A 15,212-nucleotide genomic window follows, 5' to 3' on the forward strand; every position below is an offset into this window, starting at 1 on the left:
AAGATATGTGCAGCATTGGGACTCGAACTCGCATTTACCACTTATAATCAGTGGTTGCCTTAATCGATTTTTTTCGTCAATGGCTACCCGCTGGCGCCCAAAGAGTGGCAGGGAGGGGGGGGGGGGGACAAAGTGGGCAGGGTTTGGCATATGACTCTTGGCCATCATGTTCGTTCTCTTCCACAGGAAGCAAGGAAATGGTAGAGAAGGTGGACTAGAGGTACAAAGCATTTCTATGATTTTATTTCTTCTTAATTTTCCGATTAAATAATTAACTTTTTTATTTTTAATACCACAGATCAAAAAAGGGAAACCGACGTCAGGAGGAGAAGACAGCGGAAAGTCGCCACACTCGGTCGGGCTATCAATGCATAGTTTTTTTTAGAAAAGAGCGTTCCAGTGACCAGGGAATAACCGGTACTAACAGTGGAAAGGGCGTGAATCAACTCCTCGTTGTAATAACACCGCAACTCCGGGGTAGGTTGAGAAATAAACAAGCAGTTGAAGGCACCGCATCTCAGTAGTGAAATCGAGTCATAAGCATCGGATAGTATGAGATACACGGAAAGGAACAGCGCTATCCACAGGCAGCCCCGCACCTATAGCCTTAGCGCCGCATTTGCGGACGTTAAGGCAGCTACCAGAAACTTTGCCGTAGGTGGTAACCCATGCCACTGACTCCCTGACATCAGCATCGCTACGACAAACGAGGACGAGATCGTCCTCATAAGCAGCACAGTTGAACACATCGGCACCTAGAGTATGAGCTAGGCGTTGACGGAGGCCGCGGAGCAATGATTCCATGGCAGAAACATATTACAGTGAAGACAATTGGCGGCCTTGACGCACCGAACGACATCGGCGATGGTACCAGGGTATCCCACATTGCAGAGCAGTCCTTTCAGGAAGTCGTGATCGACCTGATCGAACGCCTGGCTGAAGTCAAGAGTCGTCAAACGTCCAGGCACACGACGAGCAAGAACAAGAGCGATAGTATCTCTATAGCGACAGACGGCAGCACGGATATTATTGACACCTACCAGAGAGGTTTGATCAGGAGTAACATCGTACCAGGCTGTCGGTTTAGGCCTCGCAGCCAATAGACAGGTACGGATGTTCGTGTCGCTGTTGAGCAACGTCAAGGGACGGTAATCTCATATCCGTGATGTATTGGGAGGCATGTGGGTTGGAATGAGGAAGCTATCGAACAAAACGTCTGAAATCTGCATAACAGGCGACATAAGGATCCGAGAAATTTCCGTCCACAGCGGTGACAGTAGGGACGAAGTGTCCGATAAAAGTTTACGGGGAGTCCGTCAGGGCCAGACGACACGTTCAGAGCCTGTACAGCATCTCGGATTTAGTCCTTCTTAACGTCGGCCCGCAGATCCATCGTGGCATCCCCAGAAACCGAACCATAGTCGAGTCTGGAGACCGCCATAATGTTGGCAGGGTAGCGACGTGGTTCAAATGGTTCAAATGGCTCTAAGCAGTATGGGACTTAACATCTGAGGTCATCAGTCCCTTAGAATTACAACTACTTAATCCTAACTAGCCTAAGGACATCATACACATCCAAGACCGAGGCAGGAGTCGAACCTGGACCGTAGCGGCAACGCGGTTCCGGACTGAAGCGCCTAGAACCGCTCAGCCAACGCGGCCGGCTGGTGACGCGCAGAGTGCAACATAACACAGTGGCTATGGAGGGCAGACCCCATATCTCTTTGAACGTCTAAGCGTAACCCATCATCAATCGAAAGAACATTAGTCAAAGTCCTCCGACGGCGGCGCCGTTCCAGTACCACATGGTTAATAGAAGGAAGCTGCTGCACTAACAAGTCATATGTGGGTGCCGTGACCATCGCCTCTTCGACGTGACGTCGAGAGTGGGCAGTGAGCTTTGCCTTGGCACAATTCATCGTCGTCTGACACGCTGTCGAATATGGCATCGTAGTACATACCTAGAGAACGGTGAAGTAGAACTCCTGGGTTTGTAGCCACCACGCCGCGACCTCCCTACCATAAGCAATCAAGGCCTTGCAGAGGGCGGGTTTCGGGTCGACGACCCACCATGACAGAGCAGACTGCATCACGGTGTCGACAACAATTTGTCCACGTGGTCTCGATGAGCTGCCGGCAGATGGGTGAAGTATGATGGATTGCGTTCAGTTTCCATGACCCCTTCCGTGCCATACCTTTTAGAGGCAGATCACAGATACATGCGTCGTGGTCAGAGAGCGAAATATGCCAGACTTCAGCAGCCAGAACCGACAAAATCACCCGAGATATAAACACGCGCGAGGCGACTGAAAGATTGGTTGCTGAACCCGGAACGTGAACATGATCATGACTGACCACAGGATTGAGATGCTGGACAATTGCCGCTAGTGCCGTACACGGAGAGTCGCCTACCCATAAAGGGTCTCTGCGAGAGAATCTACATAATTTTGCAGGAAAAAAAAATTCACTTTAATTCTCGGTCCAATTAGTCAAGTCCCTCCGATATAAAAAGATTGAGCAGCTGAATGTCTTCATATCGACCCTAATAGCAATGTATTTCATATTATATTGGTACGCTAATCGTTGATAATGTAGATGTAAGAAGTCAATGTGTATATTCGCTGGAGTCAGGTAGCCTGCTACTGTGAAGGTACAGCAAACTTCAGGAGAAACATAGTGTTTAGCACTGAGGTTCCCGTTTGTCTTGATCAAAGCTTTTGTATAGGTAAACACAATACGAATGGCTTGTTGGAAGACAAATTTCGTTTTTCGGAGCGCGAGGTCGCCTGTCTTCCGTGGAATATGTGATGGGTAAGGTCGGTTGCCCGTAAGAACTCCTGTTCAATATTAAGTAAATGTTGTGTTTCATCTCTAAGTATCAGAATACAGTGAAAGTCAGTGATTCTTTTCATCCCTCTTAGTTTATTACCGTGTGTGAAGGATTCTACTTTCAGGTTCGAGAGCAGGGGCTGTGTAGGCTGTTGTTCAGTTCTACCATTTATTCAAACACGTGGAACGGTGTTAAGTGTATTTGTGATACAGATCATGAGTCTATTGTTGCTTTCACGAGCGCATCTATACTGCGGGTGATTGTTCTCATTACCACGTCACAGCTCTTAGATATTAGAGCCTTAAACACGTAGCTCTTGTACACCTATAGTGACTTTTGTACAACCTTATTCCTTCATTTAAAATTCTATACCTACGTTGAGCACGGTATTGTGTGAGAGGACTACATGATAGTGTTCTACTGAAAAAGTCTACATTGCTATAGCGTCAACTGTTTTCATCTCGCATGTTAGAATCAAAGGAATAGCCCCTCTTGCTAGTCACGTATGTTGTGGTAAAGGCTTTTAGCTCTTTTCCTTCTTTTTATTCTCTCACGTACGTGTGAAGTAACTGTTCGTGATTAAACTGCCCTTTGATCATTCCTCTCCTACGGAATGTAAAACTTGCCGCGCACTCCGAAGATTAGTACTATGTTTCATTAACATGCAACGCACCACGTTACGGGCAACAGCAACCATCATATTACTACAGGTATTAATGTGAGAAATTAAATTTACCAAATCGAATTAGTGTTCTTTTGCCAGATATTGTGTTTACGCTCACTGCTAAAATTCCACTCTATGATACATACAAGTCTCCTCTAGGGTGCATTCCTTTTGTGCGACAGTTATATTGATACAACCGTTTAGTATTCATAACTAATTGTAAAGATACCACTCATAATAGTTTATTTCCCCCCCATTAACCATGGACCTAGCCGTTGGTGGGGAGGCTTGCGTGCCTCAGCGATACAGATGACCGTACCGTAGGTGCAACCACAACGGAGGGGTATCTGTTGAGAGGCCAGACAAACATGTGGTTCCTGAAGAGGGGCAGCAGCCTTTTCAGTAGTTGCAGGTGCAACAGTCTGGATGATTGACTGATCTGGCCTTGCAACATTAACCAAAACGGCCTAGCTGTGCTGGTACTGCGAACGGCTGAAAGCAAGGGGAAACTACAGCCGTAATTTATCCCGAGGACATGCAGCTTTACTGTATGATTAAATGGTGATGACGTCCTCTTGGGTAAAATATTCCTGAGGTAAAATAGTCCCCCATTCTGATCTCCGGGCGGGGACTACTCAGGAGGACGTCGTTATCAGGAGAAAGAAAACTGGCATTCTACGGATCGGAGCGTGGAATGTCAGATCCCTTAATCGGGCAGGTAGGTTAGAAAATTTAAAAAGGGAAATGGATAGGTTAAAGTTGGATATAGTGGGAATTAGTGAAGTTCGGTGGCAGGAGGAACAAGACTTTTGGTCAGGTGAATACAGGGTTGTAAATACAAAAGCAAATAGGGGTAATGCAGGAGTAGGTTTAATAATGAATATGAAAATAGGAATGCGGTTAAGCTACTACAAACAGCATAGTGAACGCTTATTGTGGCCAAGATATACACAAAGCCCATGCCTACGACAGTAGTACAAGTTTATATGCCAACTAGCTCTGCAGATGATGAAGAAATTGATGAAATGTATGATGAGATAAAAGAAATTATTCAGGTAGTGAAGGGAGACGAAAATTTAATAGTCATGGGTGACTGGAATTCGTCAGTAGGAGAAGGGAGAGAAGGAAACATAGTAGGTGATTATGGATTGGGGCTAAGAAATGAAAGAGGAAGCCGTATGGTAGAATTTTGCACAGAGCATAACTTAATCATAGCTAACACTTGGTTCAAGTATCATAAAGGAAGGTTGTATACATGGAAGAATCCTGGAGATACTAAAAGGTATCAGATAGATTATATAATGGTAAGACAGAGATTTAGGAACCAGGTTTTAAATTGTAGGACATTTCCAGGGGCAGATGTAGACTCTGACCACAATCTATTGGTTATAACCTGTAGGTTAAAACTGAAGAAACTGCAAAAAGGTGGGAATTTAAGGACATGGGATCTGGATAAGCTGAAAGAACCAGAGGTTGTACAGAGTTTCAAGGAGAGCATAAGGGAACCATTGGCAGCAATGGGGGAAAGAAACACAGTTGAAGAAGAATGGGTAGCTCTGAGGAATGAAGTAGTGAAGGCAGCAGAGGATAAAGTAGGTAAAAAGACGAGGGTTGCTAGAAATCCTTGGGTAACAGAAGAAATATTGAATTTAGTTGATGAAAGGAGAAAATATAAAAATGCAGTAAATGAAGCAGCCAAAAAGGAATACAAACGTCTCAAAAATGATATCGACAGGAAGTGCAAAATGGCTAAGCAGGGATGGCTAGAGGACAAATGTAAGGATGTAGAAGCTTATCTCACTAGGGGTAAGATAGATACTGCCTACAGGAAAATTAAAGAGACCTTTGGAGAGAAGAGAACCACGTGTATGAATATCAAGAGCTCAGATGGCAATCCAGTTCTAAGCAAAGAAGGGAAGGCAGAAAGGTGGAAGGAGTATATAGAAGGTTTATACAAGGGCGATGTACTTGAGGACAATATTATGGAAATGGAAGAGGATGTAGATGAAGACGAAATGGGAGGTAAGATACTGCGTGAAGAGTTTGACAGGGCACTGAAAGACCTGAGTCGAAACAAGGCCCCCGGAGTAGACAACATTCCATTAGAACTACTGACGGCCTTGGGAGAGCCAGTCATGACAAAACTCTGCCACCTGGTGAGCAAGATGTATGAGACAGGTGAAATACCCTCAGACTTCAAGAAGAATATAATAATTCCAATCCCAAAGAAAGCAGGTGCTGACAGATGTGAAAATTACCGAACTATCAGTTTAATAAGTCACAGCTGCAAAATACTAACGCGAATTCTTTACAGACGAATGGAAAAACTGGTAGATGCGGACCTCGGGGAGGATCAGTTTGGATTCCGTCGAAATGTTGGAACACGTGAGGCAATACTGACCTTACGACTTATCTTAGAAGAAAGATTAAGAAAAGGCAAACCTACGTTTCTAGCATTTGTAGACTTAGAGAAAGCTTTTCACAATGTTGATTGGAATACTCTCTTTCAAATTCTGAAGGTGGCAGGGGTAAAATATAGGGAGCGAAAGGCTATTTACAATTTGTACAGAAACCAGATGGCAGTCATAAGAGTCGAGGGGCATGAAAGGGAAGCAGTGGTTGGGAAAGGAGTGAGACAGGGTTGTAGCCTCTCCCCGATGTTATTCAATCTGTATATTGAGCAAGCAGTAAAGGAAACGAAAGAAAAATTTGGAGTAGGTATTAAAATTCATGGAGAAGAAATAAAAACTTTGAGGTTCGCCGATGACATTGTAATTCTGTCAGAGACGGCAAAGGACTTGGAAGAACAGTTGAACGGAATGGACAGTGTCTTGAAAAGAGGATATAAGATGAACATCAACAAAAGCAAAACTAGGATAATGGAATGTAGTCAAATTAAATCGGGTGATGCTGGGGGAATTACATTAGGAAATGAGACACTTAAAGTAGTAAAGGAGTTTTGCTATTTAGGAAGTAAAATAACTGATGATGGTCGAAGTAGAGAGGATATAAAATGTAGACTGGCAATGGCAAGGAAAGCGTTTCTGAAGAAGAGAAATTTGTTAACATCGAATATAGATTTATGTATCAGGAAGTCGTTTATGAAAGTATTTGTTTGGAGTGTAGCCATGTATGGAAGTGAAACATGGACAATAACTAGTTTGGACAAGAAGAGAATAGAAGCTTTCGAAATGTGGTGCTACAGAAGAATGCTGAAGATTAGATGGGTAGATAACGTAACTAATGAGGAGGTATTGAATAGGATTGGGGAGAAGAGAAGTTTGTGGCAAAACGTGACTAGAAGAAGGGATCGGTTGGTAGGACATGTTTTGAGGCATCAAGGGATCACAAATTTAGCATTTGGAGGGCAGCGTGGAGGGTAAAAATCGTAGAGGGAGACCAAGAGATGAATACACTAAGCAGATTCAGAAGGATGTAGGTTGCAGTAGGTACTGGGAGATGAAGCAGCTTGCACAGGATAGAGTAGCATGGAGAGCTGCATCAAACCAGTCTCAGGACTGAAGACAACAACAAAAATAGTTTATTTATTTTGAAGATTAAGTGTAAGGCTAGATTTCACCACGATTATGGCATCCTGCAAACGCATGAGAGAGGAGAGACAGGTTCGAAGAAGAAAATGGAATGCTCGTGGCGGTGACCCGAACCAGATGGAGCATAGACGTTGAGATCTCCGCTAAACGTGAGATTCATACCTGTGGCCTCAGGGAGACAGCAACTGTACCAGCGAGGATAACTTCACGTAAGAGTAGCGCCAGCGTACTGCTAGAAGGGGAGGCATGGGCGGCGTGTTCCGTAATGCCGTGAGGAGCACAAAATGTTGCAACATGTACCTCCTCAAATAGAACTGAGACGGGAGTTACGATTAATGAAGGAAAACCTCCAGTTGGGAAACGGGGCCAAAATTAGGTGGTTGTTATCGAGTTGCAATTTACAGTTTCTTTATTGATTACTTCAACCATTAAAAGTCATTTCCTTATCACTTGACCAGGAACAGATCCAAAAAGCTAGTAGGCATCAGTACCTTTTCAAAACAATTTACTTTACAGTTAACGGCCAAGCCGTTTCACTTAAAACCGCCTTTGATAAAACATTTGATAACAAATCAAATTTTTCCAAGTAATGAAACTAAAAACATTGATTTACCGTTAGTAGCCAAAACTTTCCGAGTAATGAAACAAAAGGAAACACCAATTTGCATACAATTTCGCTACCGAACATGTAGGGAGCCAACTTCTTTAAAAACTTTGGCACGACAAGATATTAAACTACAAAAGCTCGCTAACAGGGAGGCGGAACTAGCATTTTCAAGGATGTCCAATAGATTAAAACAATCAAAGTAGAGATACAGTCATTCACCTTTTACAATAACTAACAATTTTAAAGCCACGTAATTTTAAAAACCCACCAATGAAAGGCAAAGTTAACCTTTTTAAACAGTGGCCAAAAACAATCAGAGTAAAATACAACCATTTAACATTTTACTGTAACTAACCACTTTAATACCAAGACCTGCCACCAAAATGTCCTGGGCTAGAAATAATTAGCCGACCGGGTGTAAGGGCGACTATAATTTCCCCCCGAAGAATGCTCAGGCTAGAAGCGGACTAACAGACCCACAACGCCTCACATTCAGCAAACACATCGACTCACGCGAGGCCAGAGGAGGAGGAGGAATCAACTCAAGAACCATAATCCATGCCCAAAAATACACTTCCTTCTAGGCAGTACTAATAAGAAGCCAAAAATTACACTGGCCAAAAATTACACTCGTGACAGGGACAGGAAATCCGAACGCAGGAGGCCACGAGGCAGAGAAAATGTAATATAAAACAATAATCACTGCACAAAAATACACTTCCTACGGGGCAGTACTAATAAGAATCGGGAAAGATCACTGTCTGTAAATACACTGGAGACAGGGACAGGAAACCGGAACGCAGGAACAAGGCCGAAAAGACGCTGGTTGCACAAACCAAAATTCTTCAATTAACATTTAAACCTTTAACCAACTTAACTTGCAGTTTATCAGAGAAACAGCAGGTGAACTCCGATGCAAGGTTTCCTCACACCCGATCGTGTACACGTCGCCAGCGTAACCAACTGGGCACAATGACACAGCCACGCGCTCTGTCATCGGAGCCCTCGTCTTCTCTGCATCCACGGCGGCGAAATACCACTCCTCAGGTCAGGCGAGTTTCTAGTCCATCATTCCCGCCTCCAGACGGAAAATTTAAAGACATCCGTCGCCGCTCCCAACCAGTAGTGACTCGGAACCACAGCCGTGGCCCCCGGGTGTTCACAACCAGAGCTTACAGCCTTCTCCCGTCAACTCGTCCCACACGTCTCGCAGCGCCAGGATAGACCATGCGGCTTCTCGGAACAACAGCCAACTCCCCACCGCAACGCCATGCCGCTCTCTCATCGTACGACATTCTCTGATTCCCGATTTTAAAAACCGACCGATCGACTCTTCACCGCTAGGCAACTAACCGGCCGTCCCCACAAACATCTTATTCCCTCACACAAGGCTAACAGGAAGCAACGACTCAAAGATCGATAAGACCAGTCACGCCGCCAGAGGGGAATCTCAACAGAATCGTACGCAGCATAACGATAAATATGAAAGAATCAATTAACAATGGAATGGAAGGACTCAGAACAATCTTTACAACGCGATATCTGTTGAGAGCCGACACCCGGCTCAAGGGCAATATGCAGCACTTCATGGAGTAAAGCCAGTTTGTGGCGCTCGCAAATGGTATGCACATTGACCATGGATATGTGATACTTTTGAAAAGCTGTCACCACCCAGTGGATGGGCTATGCAAACACGGGGGAAGCAGACGGAGCTCCGTTTTAGGCACCTGTGTAAGGGTAAGTCACTGTGATGGGACGGTAGCTGACCCCACCAAGGGGTTCGATAGCTCTGTATACTTCCAGAACGTCCATCCTCAGCACCGACATCAGACGTCTCACCGGGCTGGTTCAGTGGAACGTTAATAGAGAGGTGCCCACAGGTAGCGTCAGACACAGAACGGAAGGCGGTCGGATCAGACGTAAGTCGGAGAAGGCCGTTGTCTGTAGGTGGATGCAGACTGCTGATGGGGAGAGACATGTCGTCCGGCGCCAGGGTATCAGAGGACAGCGTATCAATGGGATGACTGTCATCCTGTACATACATGGAGGCTGTCATCAGAAGGGTTACGGCGTTATCTCCTGCGTTTCCTCGGCGATCGTTGTTTCCTAACACGTTTTTCCGTTTTGGATGGTGAGCGACTGTCGTCCGACATGCGGCCAGACGGCAGAAAAGCGAAGATCGGTACAGCTCCACAATCAATAATCACGGGGTCTGGGTTGACGGCTTGTGTCTGCAGAAGGCCATCATCCGCTGCTACTGCCTCGGGCGTTAGTGTAGGATAGGTAGGCAAAACGTGTATCACGTCGTCGACAGTTATCGATGGTGATATCGATTGATTCAGCAGTGGTCGCAGCAGGCACTCCCGGCGCGAAGGTGTAAGATATAGGAAACACCGTGGGTGTTGCAAGGAGAGCGACATCTCCGAACGGCATTTGAACCAGTCTACGTCGGAGACATTCAGAGTGGATATGGCCTTCTTGGCCACAAACTGAACAAATGCGTCTCTGGCCATCGTACAAGATGACATTCTTGCAGCTAGCAATAACGAAGTACCAAAGCACTTGTTTGTTCAGTTTACTTTTTATCTGGAGGACACCACTGAGGACACAGATGTCTTCCAACGTCTTCCATGTTTGAGCACTGTGACTGACGACCTTTCCGTATGTTATAAAGGCGGCCACCGCAACGTCCGACGACATTTCAAACAGGAGTTCGAAGACCCTCAACGTTCGGAGGCCATAACCAGCGCGATCAGCCGAGAGAGCCGCTATACGGCCGTCAGAGTATCGGAACTTGAGATAGGTAGAATTGTGCTGCTCAAAGTCGGCGCACCTTCCTTCATTCGGCAGCTTTATGTTCACAGCGATACTACGGATAGAAAAATGAATTCCGAGAACATCCCATGGCGGGAGACGAATTTCGTCCCGTACTTACCGTTATACCTCATACGCTATCGGTCGATCATGATCCGATGGGAACGTTAACTGAATCGTGGCTTGGCGATAGGAAAACTACATGACGCGCTATGAATTCGGACACAAGACGAGCTGCCACGCGGAGTGGCCACGCGGTTAGAGACGCCATGTCACTGACTGCCCGGTCCCTCCAGTTGGAGGTTCGAGTCCTCTCTCGAGCATGCGTGTTTGTGTTGTCCATGGCATAGGTTAGTTTAAATACTGTTTACGTCTAGGGACCGATGACCGCTGCAGTTTGGTCCTTACCAATTGACACGCATTTGAACACTTCAACGAATACGAGCTGCTACGCGGAAGCAAACCGACGTGCACTCGCCCGCAGCAGCACAATAGGCGAGACGCAAAAAAGGCGCGCTCGCCTCACCACTGCCAATGGCAGACTTGTGATTGGGCCATTTGGATACGGTCTTTGACGGACTTAAATTTCCAACCTAACGCGCGCTGGAATGCAGTGTTCCTCGTCCATTAACCTCCTATGCATTAATTTACTGATCCCCGTATCACTTGGGCTGATGTTACTGTATCCGCACTGAAACAAAACTCAAGGAGACGTCGCGCTCTTATATACTACTCGCCATTAAAGTTGCTGCACCAGGAAGATATCCAGACGGTAAACGGATATTCATTGGACAAATATATTATACTACAAATGACATGTGATTATATTTTCACGCAATTTGGGTGCATAGGTCCTGAGGAATCAATACCCAGAACAACCACGTCTGGCTGTAATAACGGCTTGGATACGCCTGGGCACTGAGTCAAACAGAGCTTCGATGGCGTGTACAGGTACCACCCAGCTCCAACACGATACCACAGTTCACCAAGAGAGGTGACTGGCGTATTGTGACGAGCCAGTTGCTCGGCCACCATTGACCAGAGGTTTTCAATTGGTGAGAGATCTGGAGAACGTGCTGGCCAGGGCAGCAGTCGAACGTTCTCTGTATCCAGAAAGGTCCGTACAGGACCTGCAACACGCTATCGTGCATTATCTTGCTGAAATGTAGGGTTTCGCAGAGATCGAATGAAGGGTAGAGCCACGGGTGGTAACACATCTGAAATGTAACGTCTACTGTTCGAAGTGCTGTTAGTGCGAACAAGATGTGACCGAGACGTGTAACCAGTGGCACCCTATACCATCACGCCGGGTGATACGCCCATCTGGCGATGACGAATACACGCTTCCAATGTACGTTCACCGCAATGGCGCCAAACAAGGATGCGACCATCATGATGCTGTAAACAGGACCTGTATTCATCCGAAAAAAACGACGTTTCGCCATTCGGGCACCGTGATTCGGTCTTGAGTACACCATCGCAAGCGCTTCTGTGTTCCAGCGTCAAAGGTAACAGCAGCCATGGTCTCCGAGCTGATAGTCCATGCTGCTCCAAATGCCGTCGAATTGTTCGTCTAGTTGGTCGTTGTCTTGCAAACGTCCCCTTCTGCTGACTCAGGGATCGAAACGTGGCTGCACGATCCGTTACTTAGGAAGCCTGTCATGTCGACTGCTAGTGATATGAGGCCGTTGGGATCCAGCACGGCGTTCCGTATTACCCTCCTAAACCCACCGATTCCATATTCTGCTAACAGTCATTGGATCTCTACCAACGCGAGCAGAAACGTCGCGATACGATAAACCGTAATCGCGATAGGCTACAATCCGACCTTTATCAGAGTTGGAAACGTGATGGTACGCATTACTCCACCTTACATGAGGCATCACAACAACATCTCACCAGGCAAAGCCGGTCAGCTGCTGTTTGTGTATGAGACATCGGTGGGAATCTTTCCTCATGTCAGCACGTTGTAGGTGTCGCCACTGGCGCCAACCTTGAGTGAATGATCTGAAAAGTTAATCATTTGCATATCACAGCATCTTCTTCCTGTCGGTTAAATTTCACGTCTGTAGCACGTCATCTTCGTTGTGTAGCAATTTCAATGGCCAGTAGTATATATATATATATATATATATATATATATATATATATATATATATATAGAGAGAGAGAGAGAGAGAGAGAGAGAGAGAGAGAGAGAGAGAGAGAGAGAGAAAGTAGTTTGGTTTATCGGACAGAGGAGGCACCAATCAAATATATGTGCGTTTCAGCGATAAATCACTTTTCTGACACGCATCGTTATTTACTTGCCACACGTCGTATGGTCTATGCGAAAACAGTGAGGCTTGCTTGTAACGGTCCAGATAAGAAAAGTTTTTTCATTCCTCGCTAGATTTTTATTTTCGAATCTATAGATAGGATTTAGAGTAGCAAACTGTTGCTTGGAGTTGGGCGAAGAACTACAAGTGAAAAATTTCTGTTATTAATAGTTTTGGGAAAACCCTTCCACGTTTCACTGTTAAGAACATCCGAGCTGCCACACTGCTCATCATTCCAGGGAATGCAGTACCTTCGAAACTGATGTCACTGTGGGTTGGAGGAGGCGAAGAACGACCTAAGAGGAGTCATTGCACTCACAATAAATAGGCAAGACAAAACTTGATTTTTGTAGCAGTCTCTGCGTTGTATTCTTCCCGTCATAGAATTACCCGAGGGCTATTACTGCTGATATTTTTCAAAGACTGTTACGTGGTTATTTTACGAAGTGAAGTGGCTGTAATATTTGAAGAGTATACTGTGATTTTAGTTCAGTAATCAATGCTTTATTTTACATAGCGAACTGATATGAAAGTATTCACATTATATTCTCAGTAATTTCCGCAACGCAGAAGCAAAAGTTTACTCACTGATTTATCATTTTGTTCCAAGTTGTTTTTCTGACAAGCGTGCGTAGTAGCTACACACTTTTTAACGCAGTCAAGTGCTAAATATAGTCATGGTTCATACTCGTAAAATAATTTAGACACGGGATTTGTATTTTGCTTCTATTATCGCTGTGATTCACACATGTAACGTGTGCTTTAAATATCGTATTCAACTGCTGAGCGAACCTGACAGTTGGTTTGCCCTGCGATGTGCATATCTACAATGTCGAGGAATACAACATTAAGGTTCATGAAATACAAAATTTGAAAAAAAGAAAATTAATCTAATTAAATACCAAAAGAAACCAATGTGTACTCTATCAAATTACGTAAATAAAGCTCAGTATCGAAACACGTTATGAACGATGCGCAATATGAAGTTGCAATGTTAGTCTAAAAATATTCAAAAAATAAATTACTGCTCTACTCGGAAGAAAATATTACCGATATTGTTCACAGAAAACTAATGTAATTGCTAGCAGGACACCTGATAATCCTGACTACACACTTTTTGGTCAAGAATGCAAGATGAGACCTGCCCTGAAATAAAAGTGACTTACCTCTTGCTCAGCATACTCTTTTTGTGTCTGGAATACTGACGTTCTCGAAAGCAAATGCAAATCAGCAGATGGAGCAGTTAAAGATAAATAATCTATTGTACTTTATTCTTTCTGTCAGAAATGATATGTTGCTTCCTGTGGCATTCGGTACAATACACACAGATAAGAATTCAAAACTTTGCTATAAATTTAGGAGGTGTGTTTTACTTCAAAGAAAATCGTTTTTGAGCAGTCGTACCTTGATTACTGAGAAAAAGACAGCACCACATAGGAATACTCTAAGAATAACAAAATTCTCTCATTACAAAATTTCAAAAATACCTTTAAAATTCCTCCAACATTTTCTCCATTACTATAAAGAATAAGTAAGTATTACAGATCAGTTTTCCTCTCCATAATGAAATATTCTAGATAGCTACTCCCTGATTCATAGAAAACAGATCAGGTTAACCTGGACACGGAATAAAGTATCTTATTCACTACTCATAGTGCACGCTCCTTCATCTTCGTCCCACTGCAGTAAAGGTGAATTTTATACAATAGCAGAAAACGTATGAGAATCTTACAATACCCGTAATTTTTTAAGGAAACATTATAAGGGTGACAGATGAAAGCGCTTCAGCTTGTTCTTAAAAGCTGCAGAACATTGAATTGTGTTTTGCGCGCAGGGCAGCTTTTTCCAGAGGCGGACAGCTCCGACAGTGAAGCCAGGATACTAAATAAGTGGTACCTTGTGTTACTAATGTGATGACATGTCTGTTGTGTAATGTCTGAAGCTAGTACTTTCGTCCTTGCACACTCAGGAGATGGTGTAGTGGGCATAGAGCACAGTAGTCAGGCAGTTGTCTGGCCGCAACCATCCTAATTGAGTATGTGAAGCACTACCATGGTGATATCGTTGATTGCTGCAGATGTAACGCATGCCAGCATACATGCGTAGTGCCGTGATGTATTACATCATAGCCGGCTGGTGTGCACTAGCGGTTCTAGGCGCATTTGTCTGGAACCGCGCGACCGCTACGGTCGCAGGTTCGAATCCTGCTTCGGGCATGAATGTGTGTGACGTACTTAGGTTAGTTAGGTTTATGTAGTTCTAAGTTCTAGGGGACTGATGACCTCTGATTTCAAGATCCATAATGCTCAGAGCCATTTGAACCATTTTGTTTGTGTTGTGGTCTTCAGTCCAGAGACTGGTTTGATGCAGCCCTCCATGCTGCTCTATCCTGCGCAAACTTCTTCATCTCCAAGTAACTACTACAACA

The sequence above is a fragment of the Schistocerca gregaria genome, chromosome 4 (assembly GCF_023897955.1).
Source record: "Schistocerca gregaria isolate iqSchGreg1 chromosome 4, iqSchGreg1.2, whole genome shotgun sequence".
NCBI classification, from domain to species: domain Eukaryota; kingdom Metazoa; phylum Arthropoda; class Insecta; order Orthoptera; family Acrididae; genus Schistocerca; species Schistocerca gregaria.